We start from the raw sequence: 12667 nt of genomic DNA, 5'->3' as shown, positions 1-12667 counted from the left end.
TGGGAGAAAGAGAAGGCAGCTGGCTTCCATATAGATTTATAGGCCTAGAAACCCCACGGGGAAGTTCTACTGTGTTCTGTAGGATCACTGTGAGTTGGAATCAACTCGATGGCAAGGGGTTTTTGTTTTCGGTATTAGTGTCCTGCTGCTCCGTAACAAACGACAATACAGGGTGGCTGGGTTATAACAACATGACTGTTAGTTCACAGCTCTGGAGGCCAGAATCTGAAACTGAGGTGTGGGCAGGGCTGGCTCCTGCTGGAGGCTCCAGGGGAGAATCCATTCCCTGCCTCTGACCCAGCTTCTGAAGATGGCGGAATTCTTGGTGCTCCTGGGCTCCTAGACGCATCACTCAGTCTCTGTCTACATCGTCACTCCGCATTCTCCTTTCTGTGTCTGTCTGTCCTTTTCTCTCATAAGGACACTTGTCATTGCATTCAGCCCCTCTCTAATCCAGTAAAGAAGCGCTGGTAGCACAGTGGTTAAGAGCTCGGCTGCTAACCAAAAGTCAGCAGTTCGAGTCCACCAGCTGCTCCTTGCAAACCCCATGGAGCAGTTCCGCTCTGTCCTGTAGGGTCACTATGATTTGGAATTGACTCAGCGGCAATGGGTTTGGTTTTTTGAATCCAGTAAAGGAGCCCTGGTGACACAATGGTTAAGCGCTCAGCTGTTAACAAAAAGAGTTTGAGCCTACCCCAACACAGCATAGGGACACCCTTAGCCCTTACATCTTTGTTGAACAGACAGATTAACCCATGCACAGAAACACAAGGTGAAGCCAGGCCCAGTCCACCTTCTCTGCTCACATCTGCACTGAGGACATAGCACAGGGCTGAAGTGGGCCCTGGGAAAATGTACGTCAAAGCCCTAACTCCTGGTACCTGTGAACGTGACCGTGTTTGGAAATAGGTTTTTTGAAGATGTTTCAGCCTAGAAAAACCTACGGGGCAGTTCTACTCTGTCACGTGGGTCCACATGGCATGAACAGCCTCTAGCAACAACAAGGAAGCCAGCGTGGCCTCCTCTTACCTTGATTACATCTGCAAAGACCCTCTTTCCAAACAAGGTCACATCCCGTTTCCCAGGGTTAGGACTTGGACATGTCTTTTTTGGGGGGACACAGTTTGGCGTTCAGCCATCAGCTGTTAGACTAGTCTGAGTCCCACTGGCAGCCATCGCCACCATGGGACGCTGCATGCCCAGGGCTGGCTGGGGCCTCTGACACCTTCTCCCTCCCTAAAAATCCTAACTCTCAAAGCCCACCCTGCTGGGTGTAGGATTGGTGTTCACTTGGCCTCTGGATGTCTCCTGCGTTTCCCGGGAGACAGCTCATTTGAGATTCGGGTCTGTAGCGGAAACTTCAGCACAGGCCCGTGTTTGGAGTGATTCAGCCACAGCCGTCCCAGCACTCGGGGTGTCTGGGACCAGTGCCGACCGCCTTGAAGGCATCAGACGCTTAGAAACGAATAGCGAACTTGATCCATTAGGGGACGGTCTTGGTGGGGTTGGCTAGAGAAGATTCGAATGCAACATTGGCCACATTTTCTTCAAAAGACGAAAGAGGCAGAATTGAGGAAGCCATGAGATGAGACTGGCCTGGCTTCGGGTAAGAGGGCCCTTTCCTTACCCCGTCAGATCTGGTCACAGGAGAAATGGCTGGCCAAGTAGGGGTGAGCTCCGCACCTCCAGGGCCGCATGATGGGAACCTTCATGGAGACCCACCAGGGAAGCAGCTGAGCCTTGAGCACTGGGCTGGGGGTTGGGGGGCCTGAGCTCCAGTCCTAGCTGGGACCAGAGCAGACGAAAGTCCAGGGGGAGACTCTCCCCTACACTGGGGTCCTCTCCTGTGAAAAGGGGAGCTCCCCTCCCCCCACCAGATGATGTCTACAGTCCCTCCATCTCTCAAGTCTCCGTCCTTAACCCCAAGGACCAGCCTCTAACAGTGGGGTCTTGGCACAGAGCCACGCCAAGGGGCAGGTAGCCCTTTCTGTGCCCCGCATTCTGGAGACCCCAGACGACAACCTTCAGCTGTGGGCTCCTGAAAAGAAGCCCCCTGGTCCCCTGCAAGTGCCTCTGTCAGACTGGCCTCTGGGCCTCCTCCAGGCCAGCCTTCCTGGGAGATCATGGCTGTCTTCCCAAAAGGATGCAAACCCATTTTGGGGATTCTAGAAGCCTCATCCCAGTCTTACCCATCCCACGTCTGGGTCAGGGGTGGGGGGACCACTTGGCCCCAATTTCCCCAGGACTTTCCCGGTTTAACACTGAGGGTTCAGCCTTCCAGGCAAATCTGGGAGGCTGGTCACTCCAGTTAAGAGGCCAAGAGCAGCCAGGGGTTTCCCTGATGTTGTTCTCTCCGTGCCCCCACCCGCAGAAATCTTGGCTCTTTTCAACAGAACTTCCTGTCGTTTCTGGAACACACACACGCTTTTTCTGGAACACTCTTTCCCCCTCCCACCTCCACCAGTTTAATCCCTACTCACCCTCCAGGCTATGTCTAAAACGAGGCCGAGCTTCTGCTTTTCTAACGGCTCCCAGTAGCACGGCCACTGACTCTGCTGGTCCTCACCATGCTGGGACCAGGGTAGAGAGGACATGTGGGAACGCTTCTCAGACTTCCACGATGAGTCGGCTGTGAGCCCCATGTCCCCAGTGCACTCCACACCCCCCAATAACCCTGCCGCAGGGTATGGCCATGTGTCCCAAGGCTACCCGACACAGCGTAGGGACACCCTTAGCCCTTACATCTTTGTTGAAGGATGAACTAACCCAAACACAGAAACACGAGGTGAAGCCAGGCCCATGTCCACCTTCTCTGCTCATACTTGCACCTCGGACATAGAGCAGTGCCAGGGGCTGAAGTGGGCCCCAGAAAAATGTATGTTAAACCCAAGCTTCTGGTGCTTGTTAACATGCGGTTTTGGAAATAGGTGTTCTCTGATATTATTGGTGAAGTTATCGTGATGTTATCCTGGAGTGGGGTAGTCCTGATCCCCTGTGATTGGTGTCCTTGTGAAAGAGGAGACACACGGAAGGCGACAGACAGAGCCACATGAGGCTTCCTCTACACGCCAAGGAACGCCGGGGGCCACAGAAGCTGGGAGAGAGGATCGCCCATAGAATTTCCAGAGAGAGCGCAGCCCAGCCGACACCCTGGATTCAGACTTCTAGCCTCTAAAACTGAGAGTCAGTACATGTGTGATGTCTAAAGCAGGAATTCCAACTGGTTTGTTCAGTTCGAACCCCTGCTGAGAATTTGCATTTCCACCCCAGATATACTGAATCAGAATCTACAGTCTAACAAGATCCCCAGGTAATTCTTATGTGCAATAAATTTTGAGAACCACTGCACTACTAGTGGTTCTCAGAACTGGTCCTAACCAGAAGCATTAGCATGGCCTGGGAACTTGCTAGACATGCAAACTCTCAGCAGGGGTTTGAACTGGAAATAACCCCTGGTTTAAAGCCACCCACTTTGTGGTCCTTCCTTATGGTAGGCACAGGAAGCCCAGACAAGCATGAGTGTAGCTTCGAGTCATTAGTGGGGGAAGCGGAGAAGCCAGTATCTTGGTTGTCTAGCGCTGCCGTAACAGAAATACCACACACGGGTGGCTTCAACAATTATTCTCTCACAGCTTAGGAGGTTAGAAGTCTGAATGCAGGGCACCGGCTCTAGCGGAAGGCTTTCTCTCTCTGTGGGCTCTGGAGGAAGGTCCTTGTCTCTTTGAGATTCTACTCCTGGGTGATCTTCACGTGGCTTGGTATCTCTCCTCCCCCATCTCTCACTTGTTCAATCTCTTATATCTCAAAAGAAAATACGCCCTCACGAATCCTGCCTCATTAACACAGCAAAGACAACCCGTACCCAAATGGGATTATAATCACAGGCATAAACCAAAAAAAACAACCCAACCTGTTGCCATTGAGTTGATTCCGACGGACTCATATTGACCCTAGAGGACAGAGTAGAACAGCTCCGTAGGGCTCCCAAGGCTGTGATCTTTATGGAAGCAGACGGCCACATCTTTCTCCCAGAGAGGCTGGTGAGTTGGAACCGCTGACCTTTCGGTTAGCAGATGAGCGCTTTAACCACTGCGCCACCAGGGCTCCTCAGAAGCAGCCCCTGGGAACTAGTTAACAATGCACATTCTCAGGCCTGCCCCAGACTTCCTGAAGCGGAGGCCCTGGGGTGGGGCCTGCAATCTGTTTTCAGAGCCCACCTCCCACCTGTCTAGCATATTAGACAGCCGTGGAGACCTTTGCCCCACAGCCCCTCTGACTGAACTTGCTGTGTCCTGGGGACCCTGGGCTCCGTTCCTCCTTTTCCTGGAGCGGGGACTGGACAGCGGACGGCAGACCGCCAACCAGGTGTCTGACATGAGGGCCTCCGACATCAGGGAGGCTGCCTGGGGTGGGGGTGGAGGGAGGGCGGCTTCTCTGGGGGGGTCTCATCTAGTCCCCTGAAGCAGAAACTTGCCTGGGAGCGGGGAGGGCTGGGAGGGGAACAACAAAGACTGCTGCGCTTTTGTCACTTGCTGAGCAGCTGTTCCCCATTAGGCCAGCCTCAGCCCCTTTCTGGGAGCCTCGAGCTAGCTGCTTTCTGCCTCAGTCACAGCAGAACCCGCGGGCACGGGTGTGCAGGAGTGGTGTTGCCATGGCAACACAAAGACTTGGGGGGTTCCGGCGGTAACCAGGGCTGCCTCTGACCCTCTTTTCCTCCCAGGCTCTTGGTCTTCTTCTCTCCCTGCTCTGTCACTGGGCCACTCCCACGCCTGAGCTGAGACCTCCCCACACCCTCGTGGAAGGCAGTGGCCCTGTGAAGTAAATGTCACCAGAAGGCTCCGGGGAGACCAATGCCAATTGAGACCCTCTGAACCAAAGCTGCGCCTTGCTTGCTGGGCCTCACCCACTGCCCACTCCCCAACTCCAACCAGGCAAGCACTGTAGCCTCCAAGCTCCAGGTGGATCCTCCACGAAAGATGGTGAGATGCGTTAGCATCATGGCTCTGAGCGGGGTTGCTGTGTCTCAGCTGTGCAACCTTGGGCAGGAGGCGTCACCTGTGGAGCCTCAGCTTTGGTCTCTGTAAAATGGGTACTGGCCCGTGACCACCCTCTGAGGGCTGTGGTCAGCACTGAATAAGATGGAATCGGTATTCTTTCCTGGGGTTGCCTGTAACAAAGTGCCATAAATTGGGTGGCTTAAAGCAATGGAAATTCATTGTCTCCCAGTCCGGAGGCCGGAAGTGCAAATCCAGGGTGTCAGCAAGGTCATGGTCCCTCTGGAGGCTCTGGGGGAAGATCCTTTCTGGTCTGTCCTGGGTTCTGTTGGCCCCAGGCATTCTTTGGCATGTAGAGGGGGCTTCACATGGTCATCTTTCTTGTTTGTCTCTGTGCCTCATCTCCTCTTTCATAAGGACACGACTCGAATGGGATTCTTGTTGTTAGTTGTCATTGAGTCAACGCCAACTCATGGAGACCCCATGTGTGCAGAGTAGAACAGGGCTCCATACAGTTAGCAAGGCTGTGACCTTTTAGAAGCAGGTCTCTAGGCCTGTCTTCTGAGGTGGCTCTAGGTGGGTTTGAACGCAAACATTTTGGCTAGTAGTTGAGGCACTTCACTCTGTACCACACAGGTTCTCCTAGATGGGATCAGGACCTGCCCTACCCTGGTATGACAGTATGACCTAATGTTAGCTGATAACATCTTCTGAGGTCCTATTTACAAATGAGGCACTTTCACAGGTACTGGGGGTTATGGCTTCAACATCTTTTTGGGGGGCTGCTATTCAAGACCAAAGAAGAATTGACACCTTTGAGTGATGGCGTTGGTGAAAAATATTGTATACACCATGGACTGCCAGAAGAAGGAACAAATCTGTCCTGGAAGTACAGCCACAATGCTCCTTAGAAACAAGGATGGCAAGACCTCATCTCAGGTACTTTGGACATGTTATCAGGAGGGGCTAGTCCCTGGAGAAGGACATCATGCGTGGTAAAGTAGAGGGTCAGCAAAACAGAGGAAGACCCTCAACAAGATGGATTGACACAGTGGCTGCAACAATGGACTCAAGCAGAACAGTGAATTGCGAGGATGGTGCAGGACCAGGCAGTGTTTCATTCTGTTGTACATAGGGTCGCTGTGAGTCGGAACCTACTCGACGGCACCTAACAACAGCACTCAATCCAGCACAGGGTCCAAAGTCTTCTTTTACCATGATGGTGACCTCTTTCATCATCATTCCCACATGTTTCCTGGTGACCAGCTCTGTGTTCAGCCCTCCAGGAATCTTTATCTTTTAGGGACTTGGGGCAGAAATTCTGGAGCCACCTTGCCTCGCCATATGCTTCCCTCTGCCTCCTCCAGCTCACAGGCAGCGCTGCACATGAGAGTTCAGGCTTTGCTGTGGGTCTAAGACTTTGCTGGGGTCCCGGGAGGGGAGGGAAGGGGCTCTGAGCCCTGGTTGGGGCTGGCCTGCGCCCTAGGTGGCCAGGGCCAGGGAGCGCTTACCCTGACTTCAAAGCCCTGCTCCTCCCTCCCGCCATCAGCCCTTGGACAGTCTGTTGGTCTGTCTGCAGCCAGCCTGCGGGCCTCTTACACATTCAGATATCTGGTTTCTGAAAATGCTTGACAGTGTCAGTTCTTGGAGGAAAGTTTTTCTTTGCTTGTGTGTGGCAGGGCATCTTGGGGCTGTGGGTTGCCCAAACCCTGGGGCTCCCGTGTTCACCCCATCAGGGACAAGGCCTGCCCAGGGGCTAACACCTGAGGTTCCCCAAGAAGTGTGCTTGGGGACTTGCCCTGAGCTGACTTGCCCTAAGCTTCCTTGGGATGAGGTAGACACTTTCCCAGCCTAGGAGAGAAAGGAGCTGATGGCTGGGGGCAGCAAAGGCCAGTGAGGTGGGTCCCTGGGGCCACAGACACCATGAACGCAGGGCCTGACTGCTAAGGCATTCAAGCCCCAGCGCCTCCTCCCCGCCCTAGTGAGGGTAAGGTCACGAGGGCATTCCCTGAAGAAGATTGGGGGGCAGCAACAGTCCTGGGGGCCCAAGAGGAGGAAAAGCAACCCCAGTGCCTTTAAGAATCCGTGTGCCAGAGGACAGAGAAGGCTTGGTAAACATCTGTGGGCCTGCACTAACGACTCCCAGCTGTGCGCGGGTGCTGGGGGGCAGTGGCCATCCTTGCTGGCATTGAAGGGTGGGATGGGCTGTGGTCAGTCTGGGCGGGGACCTCAGAGAACAAATGTAGGGAGGATAAGGGACTGAAAGGGGGGCAGTCCTTTGTCCCAGGGTGTAGCCACTGAGCCACCTGGGCCTGGAAGCTTCCACCTCCCTGGGGGCCAGACAGTGAAGACAAACGGAGAGAGACTCCAGTCCCGGAGGGAAGAGGAAGGGAGGGACAGCTTGGGGCAGCTTCCTCAGGTTACCCCCCTTGTTAATTATCTATCCACGCTTTCTGGGGAAGCACCTCTTGAGCTTCTGGCCCTGGAACCCCAACAATCCACTAGTGCAGACAGACCATGAATACATTTTCTTATACATTTGTGGCCCTGGCTGTTGCAAATGGTCAACATGAAAGGCTGCAGGTTCCAGTCTACCCAGAGGCACCTTGGACGAAAGGCCTGGCAATCTACTTCTGAAAAACCAGCCACTGAAAACCCCGTGGAGCATGGTTCTACTCTGACACGCGTGCTGGTGTTCATTCACCGCCCACTGTTTTCAAAGCCCAAACCCCGAGCCCTCATTGCAGTGGCCTCTCCTAAGATGGGACTTTGGTGACAGAAGGTAAGCGGGAAGGCAAGGCCCGCTTCCACAGAGCAGCCAGGAGGTGGTGTTGGCCCTGACTTGGCTCTTGAAGACCCTCTGGGCCTTCCAAAGCCAAGGGCGGCATTGAAACGGGTCACTGGAGAGACCTAGTGGACCTGCGTGGGAGCAGGCGTGGGCAGAGGAGGGGGTCTTGGTGATTTGTGTCATCAGCATGGCCCACGGCTATAAAACCAGCCTCATTACTGTGACCGCCTCAGCACAAGGCACACAGTCTTCCTGGGTTGCCTGTCCAAGGTTAACTTTTCGCAAGCCCTGTTTCCCAGCCCCATCACAGGGCTTTGGCATCTAAAGCTTTGCTGAGCAAGATGAAAGTAAACCTCAGAAATAATACATGAACGTTCTGAGGGCATTTCTGGGAAAGGTGTGGTCCGTCAGCCCTTTCTCCAGCCTCGTTTTCCCCGACTTCACCCTACGACTTCGCTCCCCCTCTCGTCACAATATGGGGAAACTTGGCTTCTGTCCCCCCAGGGTCCATGGCATTTCCTACAGAAGCTGGTTCCAGAATGGTGATCACCCATTGTCACCTGTCCGCTGTGTGAAATGAGCAAAAGAAAACGTAGCCATCTTCTCCACAAACTGTGTTTCTTCAACGGACAGGACTGCCTTCATCTGACAAAAAAACAAAAAACCAAACTCGTTGCCATGGAGTCGATTCTGACTCACAGCAACCCCATGTGTTATAGAATGGTGCTCCATAGGATTTTCTTGGCTGTAATCTTTATAGAAAAACATCACCAGGCCCATCTTGGTGCCGCTGGAAGGGTTCGAATAACCAACCTTTCAGTCAGTATTGTTGTTGGGTGCCATCAAGTTGATTTTGACTCATAGCAACCCCGTGTGACAGAGTAGAACTGCCCCATAGGGTTTTCTAGGCTGTAAGCTTTACAGGGGAAACCCTGGTAGCCTAGTGGTTAAGTGCTGTGGCTGCTAACCAAAGGGCCAGCAGTTTGAATCTGCCAGGCGCTCCTTGGACATTCTATGGGGCAGTTCTACTTTGTCCTATAGGGTCGCTATGAGTCTGAATCGACTCAACGGCACCAGGGTTTTTTTTTTTTTTTTTTTTTTTGTAAGCTTTAGAGGAGCAGATTGCGAGGTCTTTCTTCTGAGGGGCTGTTGGGTGGGTTCGAACTTCAAACCTCTTGGTTAGCAATTAAACATTTAACCATTGCACCACCAGGGCTCCTTTTTGGGTTAGTAAAAAACAAAAAAAGAAACCCATTACTGTCAAGTTGGCCTGACTCATGGTGACCCAGTGTGTTACAGAGTAGAACTGAGTTCCAAAAGGTTTTCTTGGCTCTAATCTTTTTATTTTATTTTATTTTATTTATTGCACTTTAGTTGAAGGTTTACAGAACCAACTAGCTTCTCATTAGACAGTTAGTACACATATTGTTTTATGACATTGGTTAACAACCCCAAAACATGTCAACACTCTCCCTTTTCGACCTTGGAGTCTCCATTACCAGCTTTCCTGTCCCTTCCTGCCTTCTTGTCCTTGCCCCTGAGCTGGTGTGCCCATTTAGGCTCATTTTGTTTTATGGGCCTGTCTAATCTTTCGCTGAAAGGTGAACCTCAGAAATGACTTCATTACTGAGCTAAAAGGGTGTCCGGGGGCCATACTCTCAGGGTTTCTCCAGTCTCTGTCAGGCCAGTAAGTCCGGTCTTTTTGTGTGAGTTAGAATTTTGTTCTACTTTTTTCTCCAGCTCTGTCCAGGACCCTCTATTGTGATCCCTGTCAGAGCAGTCAGTGGTTGTAGCTGGGCACCATCTAGTTGTACTAGACTCAGACTGGTGGAGCCCATGGTAGATGTGGTCCATTAGTCCTTTGGACTAATCTTTCCCTTATGTCTTTAGGTTTCTTCATTCTCCCTTGCTCCTGAAGGAGTGAGACCAGTGGAGTATCCTAGATGGCCACTCACAGGCTTTTAAGACCCCAGGCACTACTCACCAAAGTAGAATGTAGAACATTTTCTTTATAAGCTTGGTTATTTGGCTGTGATCTTTATGAAAATAGGTCACTAGGCCTTTCTTCTGCCCCACCACTGGGGGAGTTCAAACCACCATTCTTTAAGTTAGTTGTTGAACACAAACCCTTTGCATCACCCAGAGACCTTCCCTGTTCTGATGTCATGTCTCCATTTGGTGTGCTTCCTGCTGTAAATAAAACTCCAATTCAACAGGCTTCAGCAAGAAGGGTTTTTGTTTTGTTTTTAAATCTCACCTAACGGGAAGCTTGGGGCAGTTCCAGGCTGTGCCTTGGATGAATGGTGTTTTTCTCGCTGCCCATCACTAGACATTCACACGGTCTGACAAGTCCTTACTATGGTAACGGTGGCTGCAGCGAAAACCTCTCTTTATGTTGCATTTGTACTTCAGGTTACATTCTGGGTTGGTTCCTCAGGGGAGGAGTGGAATTTTGGGGTCAGATTCTGGATATTGCTCAAGACGTAAAATGATTTAGACTAGCAGGCTCTCTGCCATCTAGTAACTTATTGTCTAAGACAGACCCACAGATACAGATAAATATGAAGCAGTGACAGTATTTTCTATATAAATAAAATTGTTTTTGCAAGAATACCTGGACAGGTTGTTGACAAATTTGGGGCACATGTTTGGGATGGTCTGACTGAAAATAAAAGCAGGCAAAGTAAATGCCTGGAGCTACAGGTCAGGTCACCTTGAAGAGGGGACAGTGGCCAGAAGGAGGCAGGACGGGGTGGGGGGTGGGTACTGGGTGCCCCATTTCCTGATCTGGGTGTGTTCACTCTGCAGAATCTACTAAGCAGAACCTGTAAGATCCATGCACTTCTCTGTAGGTACGTTATCCTTGAGTAGAAGTGTGCTTTCAACATCCGTCCAGCTCAAGAGGTCCATGGACCTCACTTTTAGGGGTCTCTTGACTCAGGTACGAGAAATAGCGTCACCTTTCTGCCAGGAAGTTGAACCAATACGAGGATTATTGTACGACCTGTGGGGCCACCTGTCGAAGGGAAGGGTCACAAAGTATCACAGTTGTCAAGAAGCCTGGTGAGGCTATCATCGGGGAAAAAAAAAACAACAGAAAATAACAAGCATTGGCAAGGATGTGGAGCATTGGAATCCTCGGGCATGGCTGGTGGGAAGGTAAAATGTCTCAGCCTCCGCGGAAAACAGTTTGGTGGTTCCTCAAAAAGTTAAACATAGAATTACCATATGACCCAGCAATTCCACTCCTAAGGATATACCCAAAAGAACTGAAAGTGAGGATTCAAGCAGATACGTGTATGTCAATGTTCTTGGCAGCATTGTTCACAACAGCCAAGAAATGGAAACAACACAAATGTCCACAACAGATGAATGGATACACAAAATGTGTTATCCACACACTGTTATGGATTGAATTGTGTCCCCCTCCTCCAAAAAAAAAAAAAAAAAGTTGGAAGTTTTAACCCCTGTAACCCTCTTTGGAAAGAGTCTGTGAAGATATTGTCAGGTAGGTTACATTGTCAGGTAGGTTACATTGACAGTTAGGTTACATCGTCATGTTAACTGGTATAGAATGAGTTTTAATCCTATAGGATTCGTGGTAGAGCCCTGGTGGCGCACTGGTTAAGAGCTCAGGCTGCTAACCAAAAGGTCAGCAGTTCAAATTCACCAGCTACTCCTTGGAAACCCTATGGGGCAGTACTACGATGTCCTGTAGGGTTGCTATGAGTCTGACTCAATGGCAACAGGTTTGGGGTTTTTCTTTTTTTTGGTCCTTATAAAAAATAAGATACACAGACAGAGGAAGGACAGCCACGTTACAACGGAGGCAGATGCCGCTACGAGCCAAGCAAAGCCAAGGATCGCCAGGAGCTACCAGCAGCTAGGAGAGAGGCTTCTTTCTCAGAGCCCTCTGAAGGAATCAACATGGCCGATGCCCTGATCTGGACTTCTAGCCTCCAGAACTGTGAGACAATACATTTCTGTTCCTATAAGCCATCCAGTATGTGGTGTTATAACAACCCAAGGAATCTCATATACATACAATGGAATATTACTCAGCCACAAAGAGAAATGAAGTCCTAATACACACCACAACAGGCATGAACCTAGAAAACCTGATGCTGAGTGAAAGCAGCCAGACACAAAAGGACATGCAGTGTTTGATCCTACTTACAGGAAATATCCAGAATAGGCTGCCTCATAGACACAGAAAGGAGATCAGTGGTTACCAGGGGCTGGAGGGATGGAGGAAGAGGGAGTTATTACTTAAGGGATTTCTGTTTGTGCTGATGAAAAGGTTTTAGAAGTAAATAGTGGTAATGGTTGCACAACACTGAAAACCATTTGAAATAGATACACACACACACACACACACACACACACACACACGAAGATGCCCCATGAGAGGGAGCCAACAAGGGTGTCATGGATTGAATTATGTCCCCCCAAAAATGTGTGTATCAGCTTGGTTAGGCCATGATTCCCAGTGTTGTGTGGTTGTCCTCCATTTTGTGATTGTAATTTTAAGTTGAGAGGATTAGGGTGGGATTGTAACACCACCCTTACTCAGATCACCTCCCTGATGCAATGTAAAGGGAGTTTCCCTGGGATATGGCCTGTACCACCTTTTATCTCCCAAGAGATAAAAGGAAAGGGAAGCAAGCAGAGAGTTGGGGACCTCATACCACCAAGAAATCAGTACCAGGAGCAGGGTGCATCCTTTGGACCTGGCGTCCCTGCACTTGAGAAGCTCCTTGACCAGGGGAAGATGGATGACAAGGACCTTCCTCCAGAGCCAACACAGAGAGAAAGCCTTCCCCTGCAGCCAGTGCCCTGAATTTGGACTTGTAACCTACTAAACTAGACATGAGAAAATAAATTC

This window comes from Elephas maximus, chromosome 19 (assembly GCF_024166365.1).
Source record: "Elephas maximus indicus isolate mEleMax1 chromosome 19, mEleMax1 primary haplotype, whole genome shotgun sequence".
Classification (NCBI taxonomy): domain Eukaryota; kingdom Metazoa; phylum Chordata; class Mammalia; order Proboscidea; family Elephantidae; genus Elephas; species Elephas maximus.
Note: the sequence above shows the minus strand (reverse complement) of the source record.